The following is a 12,208-nucleotide window of genomic DNA, read 5'->3' on the forward strand; positions in this document are numbered from 1 at the left end:
CCCACTAGCCCCCAACCCCTGCACCCCTTCTCCCCCCTAACCCCCCCCCCCAAAAAAAAAAAAATAGTTTTGGGGTTTGGACTACTGGAAGTAGGGAAGACGATGTTCACTCCTTATCATCACAGCTTGGATGTGGATGCCACACAAAGGCAAGCAACTTTTTAGAAAAAGCAAAAAAACCCAAACAAAAATTCAAATAAATTTGAACACACAAAGTATCCCCAGAACTTCAGTCATTGCTTCTATGATATTTTATGGATGTCAAATTCATGGATATATTTCAACAAGAGTGCAGCAGTTTTGAAAACAAATTGCTAACTTCAGCCTTGTTTAAAAATTTTTAATAGAAAAATTAAAGCTATAAACCTTTGTCTGTTGGTGGCTGAAGGTTAACGTTAGTTATAAGATAAATAAAATAAGTATGTTCCAGGTGCTCCTTTAAACTAAATGTGGCTTTGTAATACTGTATCATGGCTTCTTTCTTCCATCATTTTGCTCCTACTTATAGCTTGCTAATGAAGACTGACCTCAGTGCTGGGAGCGCATGAGTTGAGATTGTGCAGTACATTGCATTAGAAATCAGAAAACAAACACAGAGACTCATTATTCCTGTTTTTCTATGTTCTCAACAAAGATAGAAGGTCTTTCTGGGGCTTATTAATACTCAGATAATAGCCTCCCATATTTTTCATTTTTTGACACTAATGAGAATAATCTGCGGTCTTGAATTCATTCTTTGATATAAAACTCCCAGTGCAGAAAACATTATTTTGTTTGTTTGTTTGCTTCCTTTCTGTAGGAGGAACTAACAAATCATACTTCATGTTAACAACTTAGCCATTTCTTTTGTTCAATTCAGCTGTTTTCTGCAGTATTCTTTTAATTCTCTTCAGATATAATACTAACTAAATGTTGTTTGAACCAAATAAAAAATATTTTCAATATAAAAATTAGAGACTCTTTCCGTCCTTTTTGATTTTTTTAAGTGCTAATGAATGATAGTACTCTAGTACCTTCCTCATAAAACACTAATTTTGACACAGAAATTGCATCAGGCTCATATAATACAAAGGATTTCACTCAAATATTTGTAAAGAAACATACTAGTAACTCTAATTTTCAGAGAAGGCAGAGAAGAATAGTTAAATAATGGTGAAAGCTACTACCTTCTCAGTGTTTCAAAAGTATAGTAGAATATAATGGGTTTACCCTTTATGATGAAACTATGTATCACTATAGATCTAGATCATCCAGAATTCAAATTTACTACTGATGGTTATCTTTCTGTGGAGGTAGAAGATATTAACACATGTTACTTCTAACAAAGATGTAAAAACGAATCCGACTGAAAAGCAGGATTCTGATTTGACAGAATTTGTTTACTTTTTGAAAGTACTTTCCAGAAAACTGGAAGATTTTGTCACTGACTCTCATTGAATGTACTTGGCTCCCTCACTGCTAAGAGAATTAGCAAAATCTCACAAGAAGATCATATTTACAAGGTCTTCTATGAGGTCAATTACCAGATCATTACAAGATTTGTGGCCACACTGCTTCCAGCAATTCAGCTTTTCTGAACTTGCAAATGTATCCACCAAAATTCCTGGCAGATTTTCCCTGTCCTAGTGATACTCCTGTGTTGACATCTCCCAAAATTAATTGAACCATCAAAAGTTCATTTGAACAAAACACAGTAACGCTCTATAAATTGGCTTTTCCAGCAATGCTTTACTTAAAAATATTTATTACTGATTCTACTGTCAAGTCCCTCCAAGTATGACTCTAAGAACATCATAAATAATTTTCATAGGTCCTTTAAATCTCTTCTTTAACATAAATTTTCTGAAGAAGGGGAGTTGTTTTAAACAACTTTTTCTGGGGAAAATTTGTTATCATTGAGAAGATTTGTTTTTATTAATTGATTTATTTCCCAATTGTTGTATGACAACAGTTATCCAGTAAGAACATCAGTGATTTGGGTTTCAAATTGAATATTTTACTATTTGCCTTTAGAGGACATGTTTAACTTCTGTTCTCTGTTATATACATCTATATCACTACTACCAAGAAAGGCAATGTGCTGGCTTGACAAAATTAGGGAGGAATGCTATTCTAAAACTGGACTCAACAGTATATAAGCACCACAATTAGGAAATGCAATTTCAGTATGCTTTAGTTAACAGTACAGTCCTATTCTCACAAATCAGACAGATACAGAAAGACAGCATAATACACATGCAAGTTCAGACTTGAGCATGTCCACAGATATAGGAAAGGACTCCTGCCAGAACAAATCCAAATGTTCAGTACCTCAGACCAGGGCTTCAGAGGTCACAAAATCATGTTACCTGTTTATTTCAATAGAAGGTTGAAGAAAAAGACCTCTCTTGCAGAGAAGTTTAGACAATTGCTGACACAAAATCTCAAGCAGACTTAAGGGTAATATTTAGCAAAGGTTATCCAGAGAAGCTGTGGATGCCCCATCCCTGGAAATATTCAAGGCTATTTTGGTTGGGGATTTTGAGCAACCTGATTTAGTGGAAGGTGTCCCTGCCCATGGCAGGGATACTGAGCGTTCTTTATGTCCCTTCCAATCCAAACCATTTCATGAAACTGTACAAAAATATGTATGAATTCTAATTAAACTAGCACTTGAACTGGAAAACTTCACTGCACAACTCAACAGCATATTGCTTCACAGGTTCAACACTGAGCTGATCTAACTACCATACAAACTTTCAATTAAGAAATAAGGTCAGCAGCATTCAGTTATTCATCATTCCTTTTTCCATAGGCTATAGAGACAGAACACTTAAAGACCACATGATATCCAGGGCAAGTAATTCTGCTCTTGTGGATCAAGCAAACTGTCATAGGGGAAAGTGGATTCCAAATCCAATTGTATAAGAGAATCTACTTTTGGTTGACCTGAAATCTTGGTGGTAAATTCCTCAGGATATAGGAATTTATTGGATGGCAAGACTGTCTTATCTAATCACAAATCTGTTGTTTGACATCAACATAAAGAGCAATAATTCCATACCAAATTTCTGGACTAAGATGCTTTTCCTAAAAAGGAAAGGATAAATGACTTCACTATGTTTTTGTTTTGTTTGTTTTGGGTTTTTTTGGTCAGATTGTTTAAAGGAAAACCAGCAAGCACTAAGATACTGAAAGTATTTCTAAAAACTTGTTTGTGAGGATACAAGTACATATATCTTTTTCCAAACAACATAAAATAATTTTTGAACATGGGAAAATCATTGAAACAAAAATAAAACAACCAACCAACCAACCATAAACATGGAGAAGAGAAGGCTCTGGGAGGACCATATAGTGGACTTCCAGTACCTGAAGGGGGCCTATAGGAAAGCTGAGCAGGGACTTTTTATAAGAGCATGCAGTGACAGGATAAGGGGAAATGGCGTTAAACTAGAAGAAGGTAGATTTCGACTAGATATTAGGAAGAAATTCTTTATTGTTAAGGTGATGAGATACTGGAACAGGCTGCCCAGAGAGGTTGTGGATGTCCCTTCCCTGGAGGTGTTCAAGACCAGGCTGGATGGGGCAGTGAGCAACTTGATATAGGGTGAGGTGCCCCTGCCTACAGCAGGGGGGTTGGAACTAGATGATCTTAAAGGTCCCTTCCAACCCAAACCATTCGATGATGATGATGATGAAACAACACACATGGATGTAGTAAAAATATGTGTAGGCTTAGAAGTTTTATGATCTATCACGAACCCATGGTTACTGACACCAATACAGAGGAGAGATTTCTTTGGAATTTCAATTTTCCTTAAGTTTATTGTGAATAGAAAAAATCAATTTCCTAAAATACATTGAAGGAAAAAGTCACATAATAACAACTTTGCTTATTGCCTAAGTATTAAAAGTCTCCCGTACAAATTACATGCATGATACATATGTGGAATTCAGTTTTGCTTGGCATAAAGAGATAATTTGTTCTCTGATCAGTTTACTAGGCTGATCAATTCAAATGCATCTGACCTTAAAAGCTAGAGAATTTTTATTTTGGTCAAGTAAAACTGCAATACAGAAGGTAATGCAAAGACTGCATCTTCAGTAGTTGTTTCTGATCATCTAAAAGTGTCTAGTGTTTATTTTAACAACTTGAAATATTATAGACCTGTTCAGAAGTGGTGACCTCAACAAATGCAGAATTAAAGTTGTATCTCAAATAAGGTCATATAGGTCCAGGAATTAGAAATGCTCTGAAGTTTAACTTTATGTAAATTCTACTGAAATATGTAGCATTAATTATTAACATGCTACCTAATAAATTATTCATAGAGATATCTTTAGCAATGGTTATTCAGATCTCAATGGAAAGCATTCCCCAGATTCTCAACCGGTGAGAAAATTCTTTTCTGAGATGCACAGAAAACTACATACAGTAGTATCAAAGATTTAAAAAAAATTCTTCTTTTAGTATGTTGCTGTCATCAAAGACTGAAACTTAGGTCTACAGATTTTTTTATTAGTCTTGTCAGAATTATATAAATTCCATCTTCTTAAAATAATATGTCATGTCCTCCATGAATATTAAAAATATAAATATTTTCAAAATCTCTTACCAAATTTAATCTCTGAGCAGGAATTTTTTGAAGTGAAATGAATTGTTTGCTGACTTACAAGCATTTGCATAGTCAGATTGTTATAAACCCACATGAGCTTCTCTGACAATGATGTGTTTTCATGTGCTTAACTCATTATGTGTCATGGTTTTATCCATGACATTATGACAGAATAAAAAATCCATATAAACACAGTGAGTTGACAAGGATGTGAAAGTTAGTAAAAAATAAGTTTAATTGCAAGACCTCCTCTACTTTCAAGTTCCCTTGTTCCAGATCCCACAGAGAGTGCCTTCTACACCCGATTAATCTTATTTTTCTGTGAAATGCATGGTCGCATCCTTGCACAATACCTGGAAAGTATTTGAAAACACCATTAAAGAGTGCTTCATTTGGATAATATTATAACCAACTCTAATTACTCAAGATGAAATAAAAAGCATCCAAAGTGTAAGTAAAAACACAATTTCCATTTGGAACAATTTTAACTGATTTGTTTATGTAGTAAAAATGAGGTATCTGTGAGAAAGTTGTGATTATGCATTAAGAAATGTGTTTTTGGAAAAGTTATTTGAATAGGGAATACATCAAAAAAGTTTAAATTTATATTAGCTGTACAACGTTCCACTTAATCAGCCATCTCTTGCACAATATCTAGTCCACTAAATATTATTGATTTTTTTTTGCAGATTGTTATTAATTTGAGTAACAGAAGATTGAGAGATATTGCAATAAAAATTAGGACAAAAATTACGTGGCTCTCATTCTCTCATTGTGACAACAAGGCACGTTATGAATTCATATTACTTCAGAGAACGCTATAAAATCCCAAGTTGGAATTCTGAGACTCATGAGGATTGTCAACTCCAACTCCTGGCTCCACATAGGACCATCCAAAATTCAGACCATATTTCTGAGACTGTTGCCCAAGCTCCAACAGCTTGCAGCCATGACCACTGCCTGAACACCTGCTGGTGAAGAACCCTTCCCTAACACCCAACCTGACCATTCCTTGACAGCTCCACACCGTTCCTTTAGCCCCTGTCACTGCCACTGATCGTTGCAGCACTGCCCCTCTGCTCCCTCTGAGAGATGCAGCTGCCATCAGGCCTCCCCTCAGCTCCTCTGCTCTGAGCTAACTGAGTACTCAGCTGTACCTCATCTTCTCCTCTTAGATCCTTCACCATCTTATTTGACCATAAATTACCACCTTCAGTGCAGTGTTAGGACTTTTCTTCTACGTACTGCGGAGTGAAAGCATGAAATTATTGTGTATCCTCACCTATCTCACACATGGGATAAAGGCAGTCAATATCCTTTCCTCATCTGAGAAATATCTGAAGTCTGCATTTTCAGTGTAGTAATTTAGCATTTAGCTGTTCTAGGTCAGAACTCTTTGAGATATGTAAAAATTAAAATCAGTCTTACCAGCCTCACATGACAGCAGGGCATGTGAAGACCTCACAGGCTGTTCAGAAGTGGACTAATTTGTTTGTCTTAGAGGATGTAAAATTTCTGAAGGTTGTTCATGCTTTCTGGAAAGATGATAGATGAGAGAAAAACAAATTTCTTTATGGGTAGAGGTGGAGAGAAAAGCTGTAATATTATGGAAAATAGAAAAATCTTCTAACAATTTGTTGAACAAGGAAGATATTTAGTGATACAAGCCAACTGCCCATATCCTTTCTTGAGATGACCAAAGCCTCACAGTTGGACTACAAGCCCAGCAGATAAAGGCTAAAGAGGTTTACCTACGACTGGTGGGAAATAAGCTCTAGAAAAGAGGTGTTCTCAGCACTGAGAGCGTGATGAGAGATTAAGATCTGCACACTACCCTGACAGGTTTATATTAAACCTCTGCTGCTCAGAAAGAATTATGTTTCACATCAGGCATGATCTTGAAGTGATTTATCCCGTGTTGGGATCTGAGTTTGCTACTCCAGCCATCTCAGCAATGGCAGAGGAGGTCAGGACAATCTGCATTATATTCTTGCCAAGGCATGCTCATGAATGAATTATTTTGTATTGAGTGTCAAACTGCAGTACAAGCAGGAAGCACTTTAAAATACAAATTTTCACAGCCAGAATTCTAAAATAGAGGATACAGAACTGATTTATTATAAATACAAAAATATGTTTATGCCTTGGGTACTGAAAATGTCAAGATAGACCCTCACTGGGCATGTAAAATGTATGACTTCTGCTCGAATAAACCTGTTAGTTGACGAGAAAATAAATGATAGATTATGATAATTAGGTTTACATTTACATCATTTCTGAATCATTAGATTAAAATGAAAGACTGTATGAGTACATTCCTTACATCGTTGTGCACTCAGAAACAAGAAGAGAAACAGGAGAGGAAAAACGTTTGGATGAAGATCAGACTACATTTTTCAAAAAATGAGTTTAATAGTTTTGAAAAGCAAAGCTGGAAACTCTCCCCAAGACTTCATTTTATTTTTAAACATACAGACTCAGCATTCTTTGGTATTGTCATTGCTTACAATCTCAGAATTGTTTTCAGTCTTTTTTTTTTTTTAATTAGTTTTTAAAAAGAATTTTAAATACTCTTTTCTCTCCCTTGAAATAGAACATATTTCAACAATCAGATTTTCTATATTCACCGAATAACTAAATAAAGTATATTTTACTTCTTTAATGCATTTCTTTACTACCTCAACAAGTTTTTAGGAGACAATCCAGTGGATAGGTTTTACTTTTCACATTTACATAAAGACAGAACTATGAATCATCCTAAGAAAAATCAAAATTACAATCCAATAAAAATACTTAATTCTCCATTCATTCTTGATTCACACCCACTTTCTAACTTTAACTACTAATGTAATGTACATAGGTCGCTCTCAAAATAACGCTTCCTATTTGTTTCCAAGGAAACTACAACAGGTGCAAAGAACGCATTAAGATTATTTGATAGAGCAAATTCTTGATAGAGCAAAACACTAATTTCAACGTAGTCACCACCATTAGCTACGCATTTTCAACAATGAACATGATCCTGCATGCAGGATAAAAAAACAACATGGATCTTTTTAACGCGGTTTGTCTTGCATATCACTACTGCTGAAAGACATCATCCACAGCCTCAGAGTGATCACAGCCACTGTTTGGTCTCCCTAAACATTTAGTAAGTGTCATGAATGTCAGTGGGTGCCACTTCTTTGCACACAGAGGAATTCAGTGACATACCATTGCTTCACATGTGCTTCCATGTCAGATGCCATTTTGTTGCACAGTCCCTCTGCTGCCATCTGTCTCATAGCAACTAAAGGTAATGGAATATTGGCTGGAAAGTACTGCCACACCGCCCACATGTGCCTCTGACATTGTGGGCAAATATAATAAAATAAGAGGCTTTAGTTCCGGAGCAGCCCTCATATAAGAAATATATTTTATTATAGATATGGTTGTAGCAAGCTGCATCTTATTTGTCTACAGGCTAATGAATCTCATCACCTTTTTCCAGTATTATAATGAAGATGTTTCTTGAATCTTCATGAAAATTGAATTCTACTGCAAACTTGCAGTAACTTCAAGGACTCTTCCACAAACTGCAGCAGTAACTCAACATTTATAACTATATGTACATTGAGGGATCTGCAGTAACATCTCCTGAGGCTGAGACAGCTGAGGAAACCAGATAGTGGCCTTTCATTATCTAAAGGGGCTGTAAAAAAGAAGTGGACAGACTCTTTAGCAGGGTCTGCTGTGATAGGACAAGGGGAAATGGCTTCAAACTAAAATATGTAAGGTTTAGATCAGATATAAGGAAGAAGTTTTTTACAGAAAGGATAGTGAAGCACGGGAATAGGTTGCCCAGAGAGGTGGTGGATGTCCCATCCTTGGAGACATTCGTCAGGCTGGAGGGGACTCTGAACAACCTGATCTAGCTGTAGGTGTCCCTGTTCATTGCAGGGGGTTGGACTCGACGACCTTTGAGGGTCTCTTCTAACTCACAATCCTACAATTCCACGATCACTGAGTCAGCACTATAAAAGTTTTGCTCTTCCTTTCTGTCACCTCTAGCAGGAGTTTCTCAATACAAAGAAGACAACATAATAGTTCAGTAAGAAAATAAATGTCTAAGTTCATGTCTAAAACCACACATTTTCACTCCTGTATTAAGATTGCAGTAAGATTAGAAACACAGAAAACAGGCAATTTTAACATAATCTTATTTTGTACTGTTCTGTGCAGAATAATTTCACATCCAAAATGTGTTACTTTGCAATAGGAATTTTTAATTTAAGAGCATCTCCAATTTAAGCATATGCTCTAAAACAAACAGATGATGAGATAAAATTTTTATTTTTTAGCTATTTTTAGCTCAAGGGAGTAAAAAATTTGAATGAACCCCCTTGGTCACAAAATGTAATTCATTATCAGAGGCAGCATCTAATGGATTCACTTTCAAAACTGCTCATGGCTTTAACTTAAAATAGCTTGTGTGCAAAAAATATTTTCATCATTTATTGTTCTGTTAGCCTGTGCCTTTTGCCTCATTTCCAGCCTGAGTTATTTATAGTTGTTTTCTCCTTTTTTGTTCTTGTACAAACATTGGCTTTTAGCCTAAGTGGTATTTTTTCTTCCATTTTATAACCTCCTAGTGGGTATTTTGATAACCACATGCCCTTTTGATTTTGTTTGGCCTTAGATAACAAGCTCTGGCTCTTTGCAGAATACAAGCCCTCTGCTTTCCCTATTCAGCCAGCAGAAATTCTCTGTATTTGTTTTAATTTGAATTTATTGACCTTAAACATTGGAAAACAAAAGTAAGTTCGTATTCCAGCATTAACAGTATCTTTCTACTGGAGATACCTTTTCAGCTCAGTCACCTTATTTTCTGCCAAATGACTTCAGTAATTTATGACAACTATATTCACACAAAGATAGGATAGCTGAGGAGCCTGTGACTATGCAAAAAAGCGATGTGCCTCTGATTAGTATGACTATCCCCAGATAGGAATGCTAAGAAGAGCAGTCAGGTATAGAAGTATGCAAGAAAAGCATAAGCTTCCATAAATGGAGATGTTTACATAAAGCAGTACATGAAACAACATTAAGGTGCCCAACTGAATATACAGCGATGCAAATAGAATGACAGAACAGAATGAAAATAACAAGTGTCAGAAGGGGCCTGACCCAGATCCCTAAGCAAAGCAGGGCTAAAGTAAAAGTTTGGCCAGGATGGTCAAGTCTACTTCCAGGAAAGTTCTGAATTCTCTGATAGGCAGAGATCCCTCAACTCTACTTTGTGAGTATTCTTAATTGTGAAGAATTTTCTTACAGTTAATTAGGATTTTCCTTACTGCAGAATTTGTGCATTACATTTACTGTGCATCACTGAACATAACCTGGCTACAGCTTCTGAGCTACAGAATTGAAGACTGCAATAATTCCCTGTGGCCTTTGTCTTCAGGCAAAACAAACCCAGCTTCCTGGGCCTCTGTTCACACATCATCTACTACAGCCCTCAACCACAATGGATATGCAACAGGACTCCTCTGAAGAGCAGCCACACCAAATTAGGCCATAGCATATGTAACCCACTTTCAGTCTCTGAAAATGAATGCTTAGAAAAAGAGGAAAAGCGACATTTCTCTAATACATACTCAAGCTCCTAGTAATCCATGGAGTAAACAGATCTCAACACACTGGTTGTATCCTTGTGCTCAAAAACCTTAGGTGCTTTTATTTTTCCTCTTAAGTATTTCCAGTTGTACTGTATTTGCAATATTCTGAACACGGCCTTTACAGCACTTTGCTGTTTGGTGCAGTTCTGCATTTATGCTCTTCAGCATGTATTTGTAACAACTCTAAATTACAACTAAAAATTGTGAGTATGGGGTTTGACAGTGACATTTAAAGAGTAAATTACTGTTTTTCCTTTGATTGTGCAGTTACACAAAAGCAACAGTTTCTCATGAAGAAAATGACAGGCAGGAAGGTATGTTAATGAACAATACAATGGAGATCTTCAAACTTCAATAGACTGTTGAAGCTTTGTAAAACCCTAGAGCCTTTATTGCCAGTTGCCAATAAATAATGGAAGCATCATTTTTATTTATTTCCTAGTTTAGATCATCACATGCTTTCATGATGATGATCTTCTCAGGTCAGAGGCCGTATCTTCTTGAGGTGTTAGTCAGAGCATTGCAATTTTTCTTGTCAAATGGAGAATGGGGACTGGATTGCTGCTTAAGATTTATATTCTTAAAGTTACGACTTAAGGAAAACTAACTGAAAACAGCTAAATGCAGGATGATATAAATACAGAACAATGCTAGCTAATTTTATTTTTATCCATAAAACAATTATTATTGACATAATCACAAACTTCTTGAAATCCTGTTTTAGTTTGGTTCGTTGACTCTACCTCTCGTCATCCTTTTAACAAGATAGTTATCAAGAGGTCAAGCCCAACTGTTAACAGCCTTTGCTTCTGAAGTGATAACAGGGTTGCAGACAAACAATAGCACGAACAGTGGTGGCTCCTCGAAGCAATAACTACACTGCCTTCTCGAAATGCTGTCAGATCTTGAGCAGCAACCAAATCAAAACACAAGATTTAACTTACCACTTAGCTGATCCTTTGCATGACCTATGCAACTGCTCCATACTAGGTAATAAATGGTAACTCAGACATCACTGTCTGCAGATATTTTTCTACACTGCTTGTCCAAATTGCAATAACAGTTTTCAATAAGAAAGTGAACACTTCCTAAAAAATATTGAGAAAAGCAGAACACTGAAGATGCTCATCAGTAACAAATACATGAAGACTTCAAACCCCTCCTTTTTCTTTTTTTCCTCTACAGCCTCTGTCCTGAAGCACTGTCAGGGTAAGAACCTACCAGTGCCAGAGAACACAAGACAGACTCTAAGTATTCAAGAAATAGGTCTTATCCCAATTCAGTTTGACCTTCTGTCCTTAATAGCATCTTGCTTTGAACTGAAAAAGGAACAGTGTACCAATGAAAACAACAGTACTACAGGTTTTCTTAAACTCTGCAGTTGACATGGCCTATAAATGATGAGCTAGTTTGCATATTTTTTCATCACCCAGAAAGCTCTTTGGATACCCAGATACTATACAACAGTATTTTGCTATCGATATTATTTTAAATAGCAAAGATCTAGGTGACTAGATCCCGCTACTCTGCACTGGTTAGGCCTCATCTGGAGTACTGTGTTCAGTTCTGGGCTCCCCAGTATAGAAAAGACAGAGATCACTTGGAAAGAGTCCAGCAGAGGGCCACAAAGATGGTGAAGGGCCTGGAGGATCTGCCCTGTGAAGAAAGGCTGAGTGAACTGGTTCTCTTTAGCCTTGAGAAAAGAAGACTGAGAGGGGACCTGATCCAGGTTTATAAATATCTGAGGTGTGGGGGACAAAGTGTCGAGGCCAGACTCTTTTCAGCAGTGTGTGGAGACAGGACAAGGGGGAACGGACAGAAACTGCAGCACAGGAGGTTCCGCACGAATGTGCACAAGAACTTCTTTACGGTGAGGGTGACGGAGCACTAGCACAGCTGCACAGGGGGGTTGTGGAGTCTCCTTCTCTGGAGATATTCAAGACCCGCCTGGAC

This window comes from Cyrtonyx montezumae, unplaced genomic scaffold, assembly GCF_038088225.1.
Source record: "Cyrtonyx montezumae isolate F1298 unplaced genomic scaffold, pur_monq_1.0 scaffold_3, whole genome shotgun sequence".
Classification (NCBI taxonomy): Eukaryota; Metazoa; Chordata; class Aves; order Galliformes; family Odontophoridae; genus Cyrtonyx; species Cyrtonyx montezumae.